Source organism: Strix uralensis, chromosome 1, assembly GCF_047716275.1.
Source record: "Strix uralensis isolate ZFMK-TIS-50842 chromosome 1, bStrUra1, whole genome shotgun sequence".
Classification (NCBI taxonomy): Eukaryota; Metazoa; Chordata; class Aves; order Strigiformes; family Strigidae; genus Strix; species Strix uralensis.
Window position 1 is genome coordinate 136,459,114 of NC_133972.1, and position 15,847 is coordinate 136,474,960.

Sequence of the window (15,847 nt, forward strand, 5' to 3'; positions counted from 1 at the left end):
CGCGTGCCACCATCCCCCGCACAGGGTTCAGCCCAAACTGCCTTGGGTGGTGCTCTTCCCCACCTCAAGCAAGAGCTCAAGGCTGGGCAGCCCTTGAAGGGGAGCCAGCCGGGCAGGGCCAAAAAGGCAGAGGTGCCGCAGGGCCTGGGCCAGAGCCAAAAGGGCGCTCCTTCGAGCCGGAGTTGAACCAGCGACCTAAGGATGGCCGTGCAAGGGAGCCTACAGTCCTCCGCTCTACCAGCTGAGCTATCGAAGGAATCACGGGGCTCTGCCCACTGCCTCGCCCATCACACACTCATCCAACACGTCCCTATCCACAGCGCACTCTCACGCCTCTAGTCCAGCATCCCGCTTCAGACAGACTCAGCTCCATCATCGCGCTCCCTTGCTCAACCCTAGAGCCCGTCAATTCACGCAAACCCACAGACAAAAACCTCCACGGGCTCCTTGCACGTCATCTTCTACAGCTGGACTCTCCTCAGGGCCAAAAGGAGCTTACCCATACCCTGCTGCAGCTTCCCTCACTTCAGTTTCACCGTGCTGCCTTTTGCCCTCGGATCAAGCACCAGACAAATGGACAGACATTCCTCGACACAGTAACCTAATCCTACGAGCTGGCAGGTCGTGCAGAAGCTCTCTGATCCTCTCGCTCTCCAAGGTGAACTTGCCCACTGTCCTCAGCCCATCCTCAAAGACAAACCCCTCCATTCCCTGAGCTTTTTGGTGGCCCTGCGCTGAAGTTGCTCCATTTCATTGATCTCCTTCCTCTACGGGGGAGCTGGACACAGTACCGAGGAGGACATCTGGCGACTGTCAAGCAAAGAGGGAGAAAATCAATTCCTCTGCTAAACTGCCCGTACTGCTCTTGATAGAGCCCTGCATGTCGTCCTCCTCTGTAAAGCCTGGGCACACCATGTTCTCCCCACAGCCCCCGGAGGACAGAGGGCCCCAGGCCAAGGGCCCTGTGTCCAGGCAAGGGGAACGAAAAGCGTTGGAGAATGCGGGCATCGATCCCGCTGCCTCTCACATGCTAAGCGAGCGCTCTACCACTTGAGCTAATTCCCCAGCCCACAGCCTCTGCCTGAGGTCCTCTCCCTGCCCAGGCAGCCAGCCCTGACCCAGGCTGCCCTGCACCCAAAGCCCGGGCCTCCCATTGGCTTCGCTCTCACACCCCCACCAACTCACACACTCACTTCCCTGTTGGAGGCGACCCCTGACAAGCCCAGTGCTCGCGTGCCACCATCCCCCGCACAGGGTTCAGCCCAAACTGCCTTGGGTGGTGCTCTTCCCCACCTCAAGCAAGAGCTCAAGGCTGGGCAGCCCTTGAAGGGGAGCCAGCCGGGCAGGGCCAAAAAGGCAGAGGTGCCGCAGGGCCTGGGCCAGAGCCAAAAGGGCGCTCCTTCGAGCCGGAGTTGAACCAGCGACCTAAGGATGGCCGTGCAAGGGAGCCTACAGTCCTCCGCTCTACCAGCTGAGCTATCGAAGGAATCACGGGGCTCTGCCCACTGCCTCGCCCATCACACACTCATCCAACACGTCCCTATCCACAGCGCACTCTCACGCCTCTAGTCCAGCATCCCGCTTCAGACAGACTCAGCTCCATCATCGCGCTCCCTTGCTCAACCCTGGAGCCCGTCAATTCACGCAAACCCACAGACAAAAAAACTCCACGGGCTCCTTGCACGTCATCTTCTACAGCTGGACTCTCCTCAGGGCCAAAAGGAGCTTACCCATACCCTGCTGCAGCTTCCCTCACTTCAGTTTCACCGTGCTGCCTTTTGCCCTCGGATCAAGCACCAGACAAATGGACAGACATTCCTCGACACAGTAACCTAATCCTACGAGCTGGCAGGTCGTGCAGAAGCTCTCTGATCCTCTCGCTCTCCAAGGTGAACTTGCCCACTGTCCTCAGCCCATCCTCAAAGACAAACCCCTCCATTCCCTGAGCTTTTTGGTGGCCCTGCGCTGAAGTTGCTCCATTTCATTGATCTCCTTCCTCTACGGGGGAGCTGGACACAGTACCGAGGAGGACATCTGGCGACTGTCAAGCAAAGAGGGAGAAAATCAATTCCTCTGCTAAACTGCCCGTACTGCTCTTGATAGAGCCCTGCATGTCGTCCTCCTCTGTAAAGCCTGGGCACACCATGTTCTCCCCACAGCCCCCGGAGGACAGAGGGCCCCAGGCCAAGGGCCCTGTGTCCAGGCAAGGGGAACGAAAAGCGTTGGAGAATGCGGGCATCGATCCCGCTGCCTCTCACATGCTAAGCGAGCGCTCTACCACTTGAGCTAATTCCCCAGCCCACAGCCTCTGCCTGAGGTCCTCTCCCTGCCCAGGCAGCCAGCCCTGACCCAGGCTGCCCTGCACCCAAAGCCCGGGCCTCCCATTGGCTTCGCTCTCACACCCCCACCAACTCACACACTCACTTCCCTGTTGGAGGCGACCCCTGACAAGCCCAGTGCTCGCGTGCCACCATCCCCCGCACAGGGTTCAGCCCAAACTGCCTTGGGTGGTGCTCTTCCCCACCTCAAGCAAGAGCTCAAGGCTGGGCAGCCCTTGAAGGGGAGCCAGCCGGGCAGGGCCAAAAAGGCAGAGGTGCCGCAGGGCCTGGGCCAGAGCCAAAAGGGCGCTCCTTCGAGCCGGAGTTGAACCAGCGACCTCAGGATGGCCGTGCAAGGGAGCCTACAGTCCTCCGCTCTACCAGCTGAGCTATCGAAGGAATCACGGGGCTCTGCCCACTGCCTCGCCCATCACACACTCATCCAACACGTCCCTATCCACAGCGCACTCTCACGCCTCTAGTCCAGCATCCCGCTTCAGACAGACTCAGCTCCATCATCGCGCTCCCTTGCTCAACCCTGGAGCCCGTCAATTCACGCAAACCCACAGACAAAAAAACTCCACGGGCTCCTTGCACGTCATCTTCTACAGCTGGACTCTCCTCAGGGCCAAAAGGAGCTTACCCATACCCTGCTGCAGCTTCCCTCACTTCAGTTTCACCGTGCTGCCTTTTGCCCTCGGATCAAGCACCAGACAAATGGACAGACATTCCTCGACACAGTAACCTAATCCTACGAGCTGGCAGGTCGTGCAGAAGCTCTCTGATCCTCTCGCTCTCCAAGGTGAACTTGCCCACTGTCCTCAGCCCATCCTCAAAGACAAACCCCTCCATTCCCTGAGCTTTTTGGTGGCCCTGCGCTGAAGTTGCTCCATTTCATTGATCTCCTTCCTCTACGGGGGAGCTGGACACAGTACCGAGGAGGACATCTGGCGACTGTCAAGCAAAGAGGGAGAAAATCAATTCCTCTGCTAAACTGCCCGTACTGCTCTTGATAGAGCCCTGCATGTCGTCCTCCTCTGTAAAGCCTGGGCACACCATGTTCTCCCCACAGCCCCCGGAGGACAGAGGGCCCCAGGCCAAGGGCCCTGTGTCCAGGCAAGGGGAACGAAAAGCGTTGGAGAATGCGGGCATAGATCCCGCTGCCTCTCACATGCTAAGCGAGCGCTCTACCACTTGAGCTAATTCCCCAGCCCACAGCCTCTGCCTGAGGTCCTCTCCTTGCCCAGGCAGCCAGCCCTGACCCAGGCTGCCCTGCACCCAAAGCCCGGGCCTCCCATTGGCTTCGCTCTCACACCCCCACCAACTCACACACTCACTTCCCTGTTGGAGGCGACCCCTGACAAGCCCAGTGCTCGCGTGCCACCATCCCCCGCACAGGGTTCAGCCCAAACTGCCTTGGGTGGTGCTCTTCCCCACCTCAAGCAAGAGCTCAAGGCTGGGCAGCCCTTGAAGGGGAGCCAGCCGGGCAGGGCCAAAAAGGCAGAGGTGCCGCAGGGCCTGGGCCAGAGCCAAAAGGGCGCTCCTTCGAGCCGGAGTTGAACCAGCGACCTAAGGATGGCCGTGCAAGGGAGCCTACAGTCCTCCGCTCTACCAGCTGAGCTATCGAAGGAATCACGGGGCTCTGCCCACTGCCTCGCCCATCACACACTCATCCAACACGTCCCTATCCACAGCGCACTCTCACGCCTCTAGTCCAGCATCCCGCTTCAGACAGACTCAGCTCCATCATCGCGCTCCCTTGCTCAACCCTGGAGCCCGTCAATTCACGCAAACCCACAGACAAAAAAACTCCACGGGCTCCTTGCACGTCATCTTCTACAGCTGGACTCTCCTCAGGGCCAAAAGGAGCTTACCCATACCCTGCTGCAGCTTCCCTCACTTCAGTTTCACCGTGCTGCCTTTTGCCCTCGGATCAAGCACCAGACAAATGGACAGACATTCCTCGACACAGTAACCTAATCCTACGAGCTGGCAGGTCGTGCAGAAGCTCTCTGATCCTCTCGCTCTCCAAGGTGAACTTGCCCACTGTCCTCAGCCCATCCTCAAAGACAAACCCCTCCATTCCCTGAGCTTTTTGGTGGCCCTGCGCTGAGGTTGCTCCATTTCATTGATCTCCTTCCTCTACGGGGGAGCTGGACACAGTACCGAGGAGGACATCTGGCGACTGTCAAGCAAAGAGGGAGAAAATCAATTCCTCTGCTAAACTGCCCGTACTGCTCTTGATAGAGCCCTGCATGTCGTCCTCCTCTGTAAAGCCTGGGCACACCATGTTCTCCCCACAGCCCCCGGAGGACAGAGGGCCCCAGGCCAAGGGCCCTGTGTCCAGGCAAGGGGAACGAAAAGCGTTGGAGAATGCGGGCATCGATCCCGCTGCCTCTCACATGCTAAGCGAGCGCTCTACCACTTGAGCTAATTCCCCAGCCCACAGCCTCTGCCTGAGGTCCTCTCCCTGCCCAGGCAGCCAGCCCTGACCCAGGCTGCCCTGCACCCAAAGCCCGGGCCTCCCATTGGCTTCGCTCTCACACCCCCACCAACTCACACACTCACTTCCCTGTTGGAGGCGACCCCTGACAAGCCCAGTGCTCGCATGCCACCATCCCCCGCACAGGGTTCAGCCCAAACTGCCTTGGGTGGTGCTCTTCCCCACCTCAAGCAAGAGCTCAAGGCTGGGCAGCCCTTGAAGGGGAGCCAGCCGGGCAGGGCCAAAAAGGCAGAGGTGCCGCAGGGCCTGGACCAGAGCCAAAAGGGCGCTCCTTCGAGCCGGAGTTGAACCAGCGACCTAAGGATGGCCGTGCAAGGGAGCCTACAGTCCTCCGCTCTACCAGCTGAGCTATCGAAGGAATCACGGGGCTCTGCCCACTGCCTCGCCCATCACACACTCATCCAACACGTCCCTATCCACAGCGCACTCTCACGCCTCTAGTCCAGCATCCCGCTTCAGACAGACTCAGCTCCATCATCGCGCTCCCTTGCTCAACCCTAGAGCCCGTCAATTCACGCAAACCCACAGACAAAAACCTCCACGGGCTCCTTGCACGTCATCTTCTACAGCTGGACTCTCCTCAGGGCCAAAAGGAGCTTACCCATACCCTGCTGCAGCTTCCCTCACTTCAGTTTCACCGTGCTGCCTTTTGCCCTCGGATCAAGCACCAGACAAATGGACAGACATTCCTCGACACAGTAACCTAATCCTACGAGCTGGCAAGTCGTGCAGAAGCTCTCTGATCCTCTCGCTCTCCAAGGTGAACTTGCCCACTGTCCTCAGCCCATCCTCAAAGACAAACCCCTCCATTCCCTGAGCTTTTTGGTGGCCCTGCGCTGAAGTTGCTCCATTTCATTGATCTCCTTCCTCTACGGGGGAGCTGGACACAGTACCGAGGAGGACATCTGGCGACTGTCAAGCAAAGAGGGAGAAAATCAATTCCTCTGCTAAACTGCCCGTACTGCTCTTGATAGAGCCCTGCATGTCGTCCTCCTCTGTAAAGCCTGGGCACACCATGTTCTCCCCACAGCCCCCGGAGGACAGAGGGCCCCAGGCCAAGGGCCCTGTGTCCAGGCAAGGGGAACGAAAAGCGTTGGAGAATGCGGGCATCGATCCCGCTGCCTCTCACATGCTAAGCGAGCGCTCTACCACTTGAGCTAATTCCCCAGCCCACAGCCTCTGCCTGAGGTCCTCTCCCTGCCCAGGCAGCCAGCCCTGACCCAGGCTGCCCTGCACCCAAAGCCCGGGCCTCCCATTGGCTTCGCTCTCACACCCCCACCAACTCACACACTCACTTCCCTGTTGGAGGCGACCCCTGACAAGCCCAGTGCTCGCGTGCCACCATCCCCCGCACAGGGTTCAGCCCAAACTGCCTTGGGTGGTGCTCTTCCCCACCTCAAGCAAGAGCTCAAGGCTGGGCAGCCCTTGAAGGGGAGCCAGCCGGGCAGGGCCAAAAAGGCAGAGGTGCCGCAGGGCCTGGGCCAGAGCCAAAAGGGCGCTCCTTCGAGCCGGAGTTGAACCAGCGACCTCAGGATGGCCGTGCAAGGGAGCCTACAGTCCTCCGCTCTACCAGCTGAGCTATCGAAGGAATCACGGGGCTCTGCCCACTGCCTCGCCCATCACACACTCATCCAACACGTCCCTATCCACAGCGCACTCTCACGCCTCTAGTCCAGCATCCCGCTTCAGACAGACTCAGCTCCATCATCGCGCTCCCTTGCTCAACCCTAGAGCCCGTCAATTCACGCAAACCCACAGACAAAAACCTCCACGGGCTCCTTGCACGTCATCTTCTACAGCTGGACTCTCCTCAGGGCCAAAAGGAGCTTACCCATACCCTGCTGCAGCTTCCCTCACTTCAGTTTCACCGTGCTGCCTTTTGCCCTCGGATCAAGCACCAGACAAATGGACAGACATTCCTCGACACAGTAACCTAATCCTACGAGCTGGCAAGTCGTGCAGAAGCTCTCTGATCCTCTCGCTCTCCAAGGTGAACTTGCCCACTGTCCTCAGCCCATCCTCAAAGACAAACCCCTCCATTCCCTGAGCTTTTTGGTGGCCCTGCGCTGAAGTTGCTCCATTTCATTGATCTCCTTCCTCTACGGGGGAGCTGGACACAGTACCGAGGAGGACATCTGGCGACTGTCAAGCAAAGAGGGAGAAAATCAATTCCTCTGCTAAACTGCCCGTACTGCTCTTGATAGAGCCCTGCATGTCGTCCTCCTCTGTAAAGCCTGGGCACACCATGTTCTCCCCACAGCCCCCGGAGGACAGAGGGCCCCAGGCCAAGGGCCCTGTGTCCAGGCAAGGGGAACGAAAAGCGTTGGAGAATGCGGGCATCGATCCCGCTGCCTCTCACATGCTAAGCGAGCGCTCTACCACTTGAGCTAATTCCCCAGCCCACAGCCTCTGCCTGAGGTCCTCTCCCTGCCCAGGCAGCCAGCCCTGACCCAGGCTGCCCTGCACCCAAAGCCCGGGCCTCCCATTGGCTTCGCTCTCACACCCCCACCAACTCACACACTCACTTCCCTGTTGGAGGCGACCCCTGACAAGCCCAGTGCTCGCGTGCCACCATCCCCCGCACAGGGTTCAGCCCAAACTGCCTTGGGTGGTGCTCTTCCCCACCTCAAGCAAGAGCTCAAGGCTGGGCAGCCCTTGAAGGGGAGCCAGCCGGGCAGGGCCAAAAAGGCAGAGGTGCCGCAGGGCCTGGGCCAGAGCCAAAAGGGCGCTCCTTCGAGCCGGAGTTGAACCAGCGACCTCAGGATGGCCGTGCAAGGGAGCCTACAGTCCTCCGCTCTACCAGCTGAGCTATCGAAGGAATCACGGGGCTCTGCCCACTGCCTCGCCCATCACACACTCATCCAACACGTCCCTATCCACAGCGCACTCTCACGCCTCTAGTCCAGCATCCCGCTTCAGACAGACTCAGCTCCATCATCGCGCTCCCTTGCTCAACCCTGGAGCCCGTCAATTCACGCAAACCCACAGACAAAAAACCTCCACGGGCTCCTTGCACGTCATCTTCTACAGCTGGACTCTCCTCAGGGCCAAAAGGAGCTTACCCATACCCTGCTGCAGCTTCCCTCACTTCAGTTTCACCGTGCTGCCTTTTGCCCTCGGATCAAGCACCAGACAAATGGACAGACATTCCTCGACACAGTAACCTAATCCTACGAGCTGGCAGGTCGTGCAGAAGCTCTCTGATCCTCTCGCTCTCCAAGGTGAACTTGCCCACTGTCCTCAGCCCATCCTCAAAGACAAACCCCTCCATTCCCTGAGCTTTTTGGTGGCCCTGCGCTGAGGTTGCTCCATTTCATTGATCTCCTTCCTCTACGGGGGAGCTGGACACAGTACCGAGGAGGACATCTGGCGACTGTCAAGCAAAGAGGGAGAAAATCAATTCCTCTGCTAAACTGCCCGTACTGCTCTTGATAGAGCCCTGCATGTCGTCCTCCTCTGTAAAGCCTGGGCACACCATGTTCTCCCCACAGCCCCCGGAGGACAGAGGGCCCCAGGCCAAGGGCCCTGTGTCCAGGCAAGGGGAACGAAAAGCGTTGGAGAATGCGGGCATCGATCCCGCTGCCTCTCACATGCTAAGCGAGCGCTCTACCACTTGAGCTAATTCCCCAGCCCACAGCCTCTGCCTGAGGTCCTCTCCCTGCCCAGGCAGCCAGCCCTGACCCAGGCTGCCCTGCACCCAAAGCCCGGGCCTCCCATTGGCTTCGCTCTCACACCCCCACCAACTCACACACTCACTTCCCTGTTGGAGGCGACCCCTGACAAGCCCAGTGCTCGCGTGCCACCATCCCCCGCACAGGGTTCAGCCCAAACTGCCTTGGGTGGTGCTCTTCCCCACCTCAAGCAAGAGCTCAAGGCTGGGCAGCCCTTGAAGGGGAGCCAGCCGGGCAGGGCCAAAAAGGCAGAGGTGCCGCAGGGCCTGGGCCAGAGCCAAAAGGGCGCTCCTTCGAGCCGGAGTTGAACCAGCGACCTCAGGATGGCCGTGCAAGGGAGCCTACAGTCCTCCGCTCTACCAGCTGAGCTATCGAAGGAATCACGGGGCTCTGCCCACTGCCTCGCCCATCACACACTCATCCAACACGTCCCTATCCACAGCGCACTCTCACGCCTCTAGTCCAGCATCCCGCTTCAGACAGACTCAGCTCCATCATCGCGCTCCCTTGCTCAACCCTGGAGCCCGTCAATTCACGCAAACCCACAGACAAAAAAACTCCACGGGCTCCTTGCACGTCATCTTCTACAGCTGGACTCTCCTCAGGGCCAAAAGGAGCTTACCCATACCCTGCTGCAGCTTCCCTCACTTCAGTTTCACCGTGCTGCCTTTTGCCCTCGGATCAAGCACCAGACAAATGGACAGACATTCCTCGACACAGTAACCTAATCCTACGAGCTGGCAGGTCGTGCAGAAGCTCTCTGATCCTCTCGCTCTCCAAGGTGAACTTGCCCACTGTCCTCAGCCCATCCTCAAAGACAAACCCCTCCATTCCCTGAGCTTTTTGGTGGCCCTGCGCTGAAGTTGCTCCATTTCATTGATCTCCTTCCTCTACGGGGGAGCTGGACACAGTACCGAGGAGGACATCTGGCGACTGTCAAGCAAAGAGGGAGAAAATCAATTCCTCTGCTAAACTGCCCGTACTGCTCTTGATAGAGCCCTGCATGTCGTCCTCCTCTGTAAAGCCTGGGCACACCATGTTCTCCCCACAGCCCCCGGAGGACAGAGGGCCCCAGGCCAAGGGCCCTGTGTCCAGGCAAGGGGAACGAAAAGCGTTGGAGAATGCGGGCATAGATCCCGCTGCCTCTCACATGCTAAGCGAGCGCTCTACCACTTGAGCTAATTCCCCAGCCCACAGCCTCTGCCTGAGGTCCTCTCCTTGCCCAGGCAGCCAGCCCTGACCCAGGCTGCCCTGCACCCAAAGCCCGGGCCTCCCATTGGCTTCGCTCTCACACCCCCACCAACTCACACACTCACTTCCCTGTTGGAGGCGACCCCTGACAAGCCCAGTGCTCGCGTGCCACCATCCCCCGCACAGGGTTCAGCCCAAACTGCCTTGGGTGGTGCTCTTCCCCACCTCAAGCAAGAGCTCAAGGCTGGGCAGCCCTTGAAGGGGAGCCAGCCGGGCAGGGCCAAAAAGGCAGAGGTGCCGCAGGGCCTGGGCCAGAGCCAAAAGGGCGCTCCTTCGAGCCGGAGTTGAACCAGCGACCTAAGGATGGCCGTGCAAGGGAGCCTACAGTCCTCCGCTCTACCAGCTGAGCTATCGAAGGAATCACGGGGCTCTGCCCACTGCCTCGCCCATCACACACTCATCCAACACGTCCCTATCCACAGCGCACTCTCACGCCTCTAGTCCAGCATCCCGCTTCAGACAGACTCAGCTCCATCATCGCGCTCCCTTGCTCAACCCTGGAGCCCGTCAATTCACGCAAACCCACAGACAAAAAAACTCCACGGGCTCCTTGCACGTCATCTTCTACAGCTGGACTCTCCTCAGGGCCAAAAGGAGCTTACCCATACCCTGCTGCAGCTTCCCTCACTTCAGTTTCACCGTGCTGCCTTTTGCCCTCGGATCAAGCACCAGACAAATGGACAGACATTCCTCGACACAGTAACCTAATCCTACGAGCTGGCAGGTCGTGCAGAAGCTCTCTGATCCTCTCGCTCTCCAAGGTGAACTTGCCCACTGTCCTCAGCCCATCCTCAAAGACAAACCCCTCCATTCCCTGAGCTTTTTGGTGGCCCTGCGCTGAGGTTGCTCCATTTCATTGATCTCCTTCCTCTACGGGGGAGCTGGACACAGTACCGAGGAGGACATCTGGCGACTGTCAAGCAAAGAGGGAGAAAATCAATTCCTCTGCTAAACTGCCCGTACTGCTCTTGATAGAGCCCTGCATGTCGTCCTCCTCTGTAAAGCCTGGGCACACCATGTTCTCCCCACAGCCCCCGGAGGACAGAGGGCCCCAGGCCAAGGGCCCTGTGTCCAGGCAAGGGGAACGAAAAGCGTTGGAGAATGCGGGCATCGATCCCGCTGCCTCTCACATGCTAAGCGAGCGCTCTACCACTTGAGCTAATTCCCCAGCCCACAGCCTCTGCCTGAGGTCCTCTCCCTGCCCAGGCAGCCAGCCCTGACCCAGGCTGCCCTGCACCCAAAGCCCGGGCCTCCCATTGGCTTCGCTCTCACACCCCCACCAACTCACACACTCACTTCCCTGTTGGAGGCGACCCCTGACAAGCCCAGTGCTCGCATGCCACCATCCCCCGCACAGGGTTCAGCCCAAACTGCCTTGGGTGGTGCTCTTCCCCACCTCAAGCAAGAGCTCAAGGCTGGGCAGCCCTTGAAGGGGAGCCAGCCGGGCAGGGCCAAAAAGGCAGAGGTGCCGCAGGGCCTGGACCAGAGCCAAAAGGGCGCTCCTTCGAGCCGGAGTTGAACCAGCGACCTAAGGATGGCCGTGCAAGGGAGCCTACAGTCCTCCGCTCTACCAGCTGAGCTATCGAAGGAATCACGGGGCTCTGCCCACTGCCTCGCCCATCACACACTCATCCAACACGTCCCTATCCACAGCGCACTCTCACGCCTCTAGTCCAGCATCCCGCTTCAGACAGACTCAGCTCCATCATCGCGCTCCCTTGCTCAACCCTAGAGCCCGTCAATTCACGCAAACCCACAGACAAAAACCTCCACGGGCTCCTTGCACGTCATCTTCTACAGCTGGACTCTCCTCAGGGCCAAAAGGAGCTTACCCATACCCTGCTGCAGCTTCCCTCACTTCAGTTTCACCGTGCTGCCTTTTGCCCTCGGATCAAGCACCAGACAAATGGACAGACATTCCTCGACACAGTAACCTAATCCTACGAGCTGGCAAGTCGTGCAGAAGCTCTCTGATCCTCTCGCTCTCCAAGGTGAACTTGCCCACTGTCCTCAGCCCATCCTCAAAGACAAACCCCTCCATTCCCTGAGCTTTTTGGTGGCCCTGCGCTGAAGTTGCTCCATTTCATTGATCTCCTTCCTCTACGGGGGAGCTGGACACAGTACCGAGGAGGACATCTGGCGACTGTCAAGCAAAGAGGGAGAAAATCAATTCCTCTGCTAAACTGCCCGTACTGCTCTTGATAGAGCCCTGCATGTCGTCCTCCTCTGTAAAGCCTGGGCACACCATGTTCTCCCCACAGCCCCCGGAGGACAGAGGGCCCCAGGCCAAGGGCCCTGTGTCCAGGCAAGGGGAACGAAAAGCGTTGGAGAATGCGGGCATCGATCCCGCTGCCTCTCACATGCTAAGCGAGCGCTCTACCACTTGAGCTAATTCCCCAGCCCACAGCCTCTGCCTGAGGTCCTCTCCCTGCCCAGGCAGCCAGCCCTGACCCAGGCTGCCCTGCACCCAAAGCCCGGGCCTCCCATTGGCTTCGCTCTCACACCCCCACCAACTCACACACTCACTTCCCTGTTGGAGGCGACCCCTGACAAGCCCAGTGCTCGCGTGCCACCATCCCCCGCACAGGGTTCAGCCCAAACTGCCTTGGGTGGTGCTCTTCCCCACCTCAAGCAAGAGCTCAAGGCTGGGCAGCCCTTGAAGGGGAGCCAGCCGGGCAGGGCCAAAAAGGCAGAGGTGCCGCAGGGCCTGGGCCAGAGCCAAAAGGGCGCTCCTTCGAGCCGGAGTTGAACCAGCGACCTCAGGATGGCCGTGCAAGGGAGCCTACAGTCCTCCGCTCTACCAGCTGAGCTATCGAAGGAATCACGGGGCTCTGCCCACTGCCTCGCCCATCACACACTCATCCAACACGTCCCTATCCACAGCGCACTCTCACGCCTCTAGTCCAGCATCCCGCTTCAGACAGACTCAGCTCCATCATCGCGCTCCCTTGCTCAACCCTAGAGCCCGTCAATTCACGCAAACCCACAGACAAAAACCTCCACGGGCTCCTTGCACGTCATCTTCTACAGCTGGACTCTCCTCAGGGCCAAAAGGAGCTTACCCATACCCTGCTGCAGCTTCCCTCACTTCAGTTTCACCGTGCTGCCTTTTGCCCTCGGATCAAGCACCAGACAAATGGACAGACATTCCTCGACACAGTAACCTAATCCTACGAGCTGGCAAGTCGTGCAGAAGCTCTCTGATCCTCTCGCTCTCCAAGGTGAACTTGCCCACTGTCCTCAGCCCATCCTCAAAGACAAACCCCTCCATTCCCTGAGCTTTTTGGTGGCCCTGCGCTGAAGTTGCTCCATTTCATTGATCTCCTTCCTCTACGGGGGAGCTGGACACAGTACCGAGGAGGACATCTGGCGACTGTCAAGCAAAGAGGGAGAAAATCAATTCCTCTGCTAAACTGCCCGTACTGCTCTTGATAGAGCCCTGCATGTCGTCCTCCTCTGTAAAGCCTGGGCACACCATGTTCTCCCCACAGCCCCCGGAGGACAGAGGGCCCCAGGCCAAGGGCCCTGTGTCCAGGCAAGGGGAACGAAAAGCGTTGGAGAATGCGGGCATCGATCCCGCTGCCTCTCACATGCTAAGCGAGCGCTCTACCACTTGAGCTAATTCCCCAGCCCACAGCCTCTGCCTGAGGTCCTCTCCCTGCCCAGGCAGCCAGCCCTGACCCAGGCTGCCCTGCACCCAAAGCCCGGGCCTCCCATTGGCTTCGCTCTCACACCCCCACCAACTCACACACTCACTTCCCTGTTGGAGGCGACCCCTGACAAGCCCAGTGCTCGCGTGCCACCATCCCCCGCACAGGGTTCAGCCCAAACTGCCTTGGGTGGTGCTCTTCCCCACCTCAAGCAAGAGCTCAAGGCTGGGCAGCCCTTGAAGGGGAGCCAGCCGGGCAGGGCCAAAAAGGCAGAGGTGCCGCAGGGCCTGGGCCAGAGCCAAAAGGGCGCTCCTTCGAGCCGGAGTTGAACCAGCGACCTCAGGATGGCCGTGCAAGGGAGCCTACAGTCCTCCGCTCTACCAGCTGAGCTATCGAAGGAATCACGGGGCTCTGCCCACTGCCTCGCCCATCACACACTCATCCAACACGTCCCTATCCACAGCGCACTCTCACGCCTCTAGTCCAGCATCCCGCTTCAGACAGACTCAGCTCCATCATCGCGCTCCCTTGCTCAACCCTGGAGCCCGTCAATTCACGCAAACCCACAGACAAAAAACCTCCACGGGCTCCTTGCACGTCATCTTCTACAGCTGGACTCTCCTCAGGGCCAAAAGGAGCTTACCCATACCCTGCTGCAGCTTCCCTCACTTCAGTTTCACCGTGCTGCCTTTTGCCCTCGGATCAAGCACCAGACAAATGGACAGACATTCCTCGACACAGTAACCTAATCCTACGAGCTGGCAGGTCGTGCAGAAGCTCTCTGATCCTCTCGCTCTCCAAGGTGAACTTGCCCACTGTCCTCAGCCCATCCTCAAAGACAAACCCCTCCATTCCCTGAGCTTTTTGGTGGCCCTGCGCTGAGGTTGCTCCATTTCATTGATCTCCTTCCTCTACGGGGGAGCTGGACACAGTACCGAGGAGGACATCTGGCGACTGTCAAGCAAAGAGGGAGAAAATCAATTCCTCTGCTAAACTGCCCGTACTGCTCTTGATAGAGCCCTGCATGTCGTCCTCCTCTGTAAAGCCTGGGCACACCATGTTCTCCCCACAGCCCCCGGAGGACAGAGGGCCCCAGGCCAAGGGCCCTGTGTCCAGGCAAGGGGAACGAAAAGCGTTGGAGAATGCGGGCATCGATCCCGCTGCCTCTCACATGCTAAGCGAGCGCTCTACCACTTGAGCTAATTCCCCAGCCCACAGCCTCTGCCTGAGGTCCTCTCCCTGCCCAGGCAGCCAGCCCTGACCCAGGCTGCCCTGCACCCAAAGCCCGGGCCTCCCATTGGCTTCGCTCTCACACCCCCACCAACTCACACACTCACTTCCCTGTTGGAGGCGACCCCTGACAAGCCCAGTGCTCGCGTGCCACCATCCCCCGCACAGGGTTCAGCCCAAACTGCCTTGGGTGGTGCTCTTCCCCACCTCAAGCAAGAGCTCAAGGCTGGGCAGCCCTTGAAGGGGAGCCAGCCGGGCAGGGCCAAAAAGGCAGAGGTGCCGCAGGGCCTGGGCCAGAGCCAAAAGGGCGCTCCTTCGAGCCAGAGTTGAACCAGCGACCTAAGGATGGCCGTGCAAGGGAGCCTACAGTCCTCCGCTCTACCAGCTGAGCTGTCGACGGAATGAGAAGTCTCTGTCTGCCACTCTTTTATACTTCATATTACAACCATATCTCACAATATACAACATGTTTTCTTGCTTTCAAAATGTTTCTCCCCCTGCATAGATATACCCTCATTAGACCTAGCCCTGCAGCACCATCTGGCCTGGTCTCACCTCTCATGCTAAGCCTTGCACTGACAGATATGCTGAGCGTATTTTTCTACTTCATTTCTGTGAGTGCCCTCTTGTGGGATGGCTATTTCTATCCTTGTCACTTTTCTCTCCAAACACATCAGATTGCTTGCTGCTGTAAGGGTTGAAATGGTCAGTGGTCCCAAGTCGGTTAAGGAGAAGACCATTTATCATATGAAAAATCTGAATGGACATAAATCCATGTGTTTGGTATGGGACAACACACTCCTGTGTTTGTTTCACTCCTGTGTTTGTTTCATTCTTCAGTTTTCGGCTTCTTTTCTCTCTACTCATAATGAACCACAATTATCACATAACTAGGCATGTCACTTTTCCAGGGACCCACAGGGAAGCTTCTATAGAGCTGATACTTCATGTTATGTCACACAGTTTTTGTCTCTAATTTTGTTGTTTCTTGGGTTGAACCTAACGCAGCCCTTTTTCTCACTCCTATGAATTGCACTACCAGTATATAGATTTCTTTCCCATTACTAAATAATCTCAAATTAGTAAATGTCTTCTAGGCATGCAGGGATTTATTTTGTTAATGTTCTATTTTTAGTGATGACAGTTTTCCCAAAATCAAAATAAGAACATATCTCATCTTTAGTTAACTTTACTATGTTGAAAGTAATTCTGTTAGTATTCTAA

General features: G+C 58.3%; 1 protein-coding gene and 7 non-coding genes across 8 annotated transcripts in view; 1 reads left to right on the forward strand and 7 right to left on the reverse strand.

Moving 5' to 3' along the window:
- DNAJC5B (DnaJ heat shock protein family (Hsp40) member C5 beta) overlaps positions 1–15,847 on the forward strand; it is a 46,701-nt gene that overhangs the window by 18,853 nt on the left and 12,001 nt on the right. The window lies entirely within an intron of this gene.
- On the reverse strand, positions 168–256 carry TRNAY-GUA (transfer RNA tyrosine (anticodon GUA)). The gene is given in 2 exon segments: positions 168–203; positions 220–256. It is a non-coding gene; the product is annotated as a tRNA-Tyr (tRNA).
- TRNAA-AGC (transfer RNA alanine (anticodon AGC)) lies at positions 993–1,065 on the reverse strand. The gene has a single exon. It is a non-coding gene; the product is annotated as a tRNA-Ala (tRNA).
- TRNAY-GUA (transfer RNA tyrosine (anticodon GUA)) lies at positions 1,398–1,486 on the reverse strand. Its single transcript is given in 2 exon segments — positions 1,398–1,433; positions 1,450–1,486. It is a non-coding gene; the product is annotated as a tRNA-Tyr (tRNA).
- Positions 3,860–3,948, reverse strand: TRNAY-GUA (transfer RNA tyrosine (anticodon GUA)). The gene is given in 2 exon segments: positions 3,860–3,895; positions 3,912–3,948. It is a non-coding gene; the product is annotated as a tRNA-Tyr (tRNA).
- TRNAY-GUA (transfer RNA tyrosine (anticodon GUA)) lies at positions 5,091–5,179 on the reverse strand. The gene is given in 2 exon segments: positions 5,091–5,126; positions 5,143–5,179. It is a non-coding gene; the product is annotated as a tRNA-Tyr (tRNA).
- TRNAY-GUA (transfer RNA tyrosine (anticodon GUA)) lies at positions 10,013–10,101 on the reverse strand. Its single transcript is given in 2 exon segments — positions 10,013–10,048; positions 10,065–10,101. It is a non-coding gene; the product is annotated as a tRNA-Tyr (tRNA).
- Positions 11,244–11,332, reverse strand: TRNAY-GUA (transfer RNA tyrosine (anticodon GUA)). Its single transcript is given in 2 exon segments — positions 11,244–11,279; positions 11,296–11,332. It is a non-coding gene; the product is annotated as a tRNA-Tyr (tRNA).